The 4,891-nt window shown below is 47.2% G+C and overlaps 1 long non-coding RNA gene across 1 annotated transcript; it reads right to left on the reverse strand.

Moving 5' to 3' along the window:
• Positions 1-1,614: 1,614 nt before the first annotated feature.
• LOC120234893 lies at positions 1,615-4,539 on the reverse strand. The gene is made up of 3 exons (XR_005529236.1): positions 3,981-4,539; positions 3,610-3,715; positions 1,615-1,851 (listed from the first exon to the last, which is right to left on the reverse strand). It is a non-coding gene; the product is annotated as an uncharacterized LOC120234893 (long non-coding RNA).
• Between the last annotated feature and the right edge of the window lie 352 nt (positions 4,540-4,891).

A 4,891-nucleotide genomic window follows, 5' to 3' on the forward strand; every position in this document is an offset into this window, starting at 1 on the left:
TTTCTGACACTCTCCACCACCCTTATCAGCATTGACCTGGCATGCAGGGAGCGAACCAATGGTACCACTCGAGATGGTTTTACATGGCACACAGATAAAGAATTTCTCTTCACAGTTGTGTTTTTCTTTAACCCAACTGTCACTTCCACGACAGGTAATCCTGATCTTCCATTTGCGGCTGTGCTGTGACACTTCCTTTTGAAAATAAATGCATTTGTTTACTAGATGCCAAAAAGTGAGCTTATTTAGATGGACATTGTAAACAAATAACTACACGGAAAGTTTGTAATTTCTACAAACACGGCAAAATATGTAGATGACTGAAGTTCAACGGTCATCAACCTACAGTCAATGGCAGAAACACTTGGAAAGTCCTTCATAATCTAGTGCTTTCCTTCTTCCCTGACCTCATCGCCTGCCACTCCCAGCTCATTGCCATTCAGCTGCTTCCCACACACTCCTCTCTTCACATAAGGGAATGCTTGGGGTGCTCTTCTCTTCAAGAAGCTCTCTGCCTCCCTACTTTATTACAATGGGCTCCAGAAAAGAACAGATGCAAATAGTATGTATCACTATCAAAAACTGTCTTGTAAATGTCTGCATTTATCTGTTTACCATCTTCCCCACTAGAATAGAAGTGCTATGTCAGCAGACACCAGGTCTGTTTTCACCACTGAATCTCCAGTACCTAGAAACATGGCTGCCGCAGAAGAGGTACTCATTAAATGTGACTCCTCTGGGACCTGTACTTCCCAAAGGTGTCAGGCTGCTTCCCGTTGGTACGGCAGTTGCAAGTCTCATTTCCTCTCCTTAGCATGTCCCCCCTTTACCCTTCTGGCAAACTCCTGCTCATTCTTCAAGATCTTTTTCAGGGGTGTCTGGGTGGCTCAGTCAGTGAAGCGTCCGACTTCAGCTCAGGTCGTTATCTCACAGTTCGTGGGTTCAAGCCCCGCGTCGGGCTCTCTGCTGACAGCTCAGAGCCTGGAACCTGTTTCAGATTCTGTGTCTCCCTCTCTCTCTGACCCTCTCCTGCTCATGCTGTCTCTCTCTCTCTCAGAAATTAATTAAGTAATTTAATTTTTTTAAAAAAGAGATCTTTTTCAGACATCACCTCCCGTGTGAAACTTTGCAGTTAGGTGAGGTGCTTCTGTAGCACCTTGAATATACCTGATGGTGATAAAAAAACAGCAGCCAAGATTTTCTGAACAGTGATGATGAGCTAACCATTGGGTTAAGTGTTTTACATGCAGTAACTCATTTAACCCTCCTAATTGAAACTGGAGCTGTAACTATCCCCATTCTACAGATGAGAATACTGAGACTCACAGAGGTGAAATTACAGGCCCAGTACCACACAAGATATTAATGATACAACCGGAATTTGAAGCTACAGATCAGATCAGGCCCTGGTGTTCACAGTTACCGACAGAAGTAACTGTTTTTCCATACCACCAACCACCATGGACAATACAGTACCATAGGGTAATTGCTGATTTCCTTCTCCAGGTTCCCTACACAACAGAAATCTCCCCAAAGGCAGGAGCCTTGTGTTACTCCTATCCATCATCTTACTGCTAGGATAGGGGCTGGTGCACACAAGACAGTCAATTAATGTTTGTGGAGCAATTAGTTTTTATTTGATGACATCTCCTTGAGATTTCTTTTCTCATTTCCAAAACCAATATCAGCTTACAACTGAACCAAAACCAAAAATGTTCAGCAGGCACATTTATAACCATATGAGCACAAAGTTCTCAAAGTTGTTTGCCATTCCTGATTTCATCCAAGGACGTCAAACTCTGAGAATGGAAATGGCATCTGGGTCGAAGTCAGAGAGGAGGATTCACTGGACTGAGGATGACAGACAAACAAGCAAAAACAACAACAAAATATAATTTGTCCCCAGGCACAGCATCCAAAATCAGACAGGAAAGGATTAAGTTTTACAGCTGACTTACCTGCCCAGAAATTCAGCCCCTAGCTGAATAGAAAGAAGAAACCAGGCTATTTACTCCTAAATATTTTTTAAAGACCAGATTTTCATCCTATAAAGTATGGCAAGAAAAGATAACAAGTTGATTTTCCACTCTGGTAACTGAATTTGGAAGGAGGGAAACATTTATTTTTATCGGTTTCTCAGACGCTCATGATGGTGCTTTTGAAGCTGATGGTGGGAACTTTATAGATGCCCAGTCACAAGGCACAGCGCATCCCTGGCCGCCATCATACGCCATGTGAAAATTACAGTTTTTCTGTCTGCAGAATTGATATCACCTTGCCTCTAGAGAGCTCTAGGCAGTACTCAAATTACATTTAAACACCAAATTAAAATTTTAACTATAAAAAATAAGGGGATAAACAAGAGAGAATCATATTATAATATTATATTGGTAAAAATATGTCTGGGAGGAGAAAGTGGATTTTCCATGTCGCCACTATGCTCAATGCCATGTCCTTTCCACGGAGCTACAGGAAGCATAGCGTTCATTCGGCATCCATCTTCATCAGTGCCCTGGTCTCTCACTAATGCTGATTAAGGACCCATGGATACCGGCCACTCTGCGCGTCAAGTCACTAGGGAATAAGTTCCTGCACAAATTTTTCTAATGGTGACTGATGCAGGCCTCCACGTTCCCATTTACCAAAGGACATCTTAAATGGGAATAGAAAAAGGCATCTGGCCAAGTTGAGAAGAGGCCAGCCACTGACTTCCCCCTTCATCCCGATGTTCTGGTTCATGTGGCCAGCACGTTGTTGGACTGCGGTGCCAGAGAGGGGTTCCCTCATCCCTCTCAAGACCACCCTCCTCTTCCCTCCTTCTTGCAGCCCCTCTCTCCTTCCCCAAAGGCAGAGACCACCGAACTATTTCAAGCTATTGAGGTTTTGTAAGCAGTGTTGGAAAAGATTGAAGGACACATTTAAAAGAGAATTTGGTCTTGGGGTTGGTTTATGTAAAATAATAAATAGTGCCACTTGGCTGTTTACAGATTTAGAGATAAAATTAGATTCTAGATAATCCTTTCTTGTGCACATGGGGTAACTGGTGGACTCCCTTCATCGGACTTAGAATAACAGCGGCGCGTGGAAATTTACAAGTGGCTCCTTGAGAACACATTTCACAGCTACGTTCAGTCATTCATTCAGAAGGGTATCTTGGGCCCCCAAAATGACTCATATTTAATCTGGGAATGATGCTTGAAAAGAGTAAGCTGATTAAAAGTATGAAGTAGTTAACAATTTTAAAAAGTTACTTCACGCTCCACAGCCAGGCAGAAAGCATTTGTGCCCAGCTCTCCCCCCGTCTCACCTCCACTGACACAGTCTTAGTCTGGCCCCTTTGAAAAATGAGCAAAATGGGAGCGAGGAATGATTCTGGGGGTTGGAGAGATGAACGTTTCATCAACTGGCCAAGAAGAAAAGGCATTTGGACTTTAGACTGTTAATGCCCTTGACCTTGACAGTGTTACTTTTTTATAAGAAGTTGGAAATCAGGCGGACCCGAGTGTCAATATCTACACAGGCCTTAAAGTCCTCTTGGTGTGAATATTAGCTGCCCTCTGGCAACAGCCAGCTGTGTTGAACCCATTCGTGTAAGTAACAAATACTTACTAGGTAACTTCTCTTTCCTTGGCACTTCCGTAGTGTTAGAGAGGTAAATGGAGATCAACAGCAGTCCGTGCTCACAATCAGCCCATAGAGGAGGATGCGAAGTGCTCTTATGGGGGAAAAGCAGAGGGGATGAGTCAGTTTATAGCTACACTGAGACCTGAGGAGAGAGTAAGCTTGCCAGACAAAATTCCTGGGGTAGAGGTAGGGGGATGGGGTCAGAGGTAGTACTAACGGAGGGTACATTTTAGGCAGAAAACCAGGAAGACGTAGGTGGCTGAACTGTAAGGTGGGAGACGGAGAGGCATGGTCAGTGGGACCGAAGGGGCAAGGAGGAGCCAGCTGATAAAAGTCCTGCCAGGGGCCGTACATACGTGGGAGCCTGAACTTCACGGACACAGCGCCAGGTGACTCTATCAGGTGCGCACTTCAGAAAGGGCACCCGCTGGGCGGCAGACTGCTTGCTGTCATGCAGCTCAGACTGAAAACGTGAAGACCCTTCCAACGGGCCAGGTGACCTAGACCAGGAGGGGAGGCAAGTGCGGAGGCCCCCCAGCTCTCTAAAAGGCACAGTCCAGGGAGCTGCTGACTGACTGGACAAAGAGCTGGAAGGAAATGGAGAGCGAAGACGACGCCGGTGGGATTCCCCGAGGCCAGCACAGGGAGAGGCAGGTGTCGGCCGTCCTGAGGCGTTCACAGGACACCGCCGCCGCCGCTACTCCGGCAGGAGCCTACCGCAAGCGACGGGAGTCCCCTGCCCTGCCTCCAGCCCTGGGAGCGCAGCCTAAACCGTCAGACAGACAGGTAAGTTCTGAGGCAACTGTTTTCCAAAAACTACAAGTCTCCTGGAAACAACAGGGCTTCCAGGAAAAAAAGAAAAAAATCCACGAGAGGCAGCAGCAGCGCCTGCGTGCTGAGAGTAGGGAGGTGGGGCCTCACGCTCGGGGGTGGGGCTTCCACTGCGCCTGCGTGGTGAGAGTAGGGAGGTGGGGCCTCACGCGCGGAGGTGGGGCTTCCACTGCGCCTGCGTGGTGAGAGTAGGGAGGCGGGGCCTCACGCGCGGAGGTGGGGCTTCCATTGCAACCGGAAGTAGCTTTCCCCTAATGGGGGAAGATGGGCGATGTGGTGCCTGCTGGCTCCCTTGAATCTCTGGTCGCGGGCCATGTCTGCTCACCCAGAATTTGGGGCAATTACAGTGAACGGAAGAGGTTCCACAGAGCCTCCTTCCTCTGTGGCCCTCACTCTCAGTGAGGGGAGGGGGTGTGTGAATGTGCTGGCAGTTGTG

This window comes from Hyaena hyaena, unplaced genomic scaffold (genome assembly GCF_003009895.1).
Source record: "Hyaena hyaena isolate Hyena2069 unplaced genomic scaffold, ASM300989v1 scaffold_119, whole genome shotgun sequence".
Classification (NCBI taxonomy): domain Eukaryota; kingdom Metazoa; phylum Chordata; class Mammalia; order Carnivora; family Hyaenidae; genus Hyaena; species Hyaena hyaena.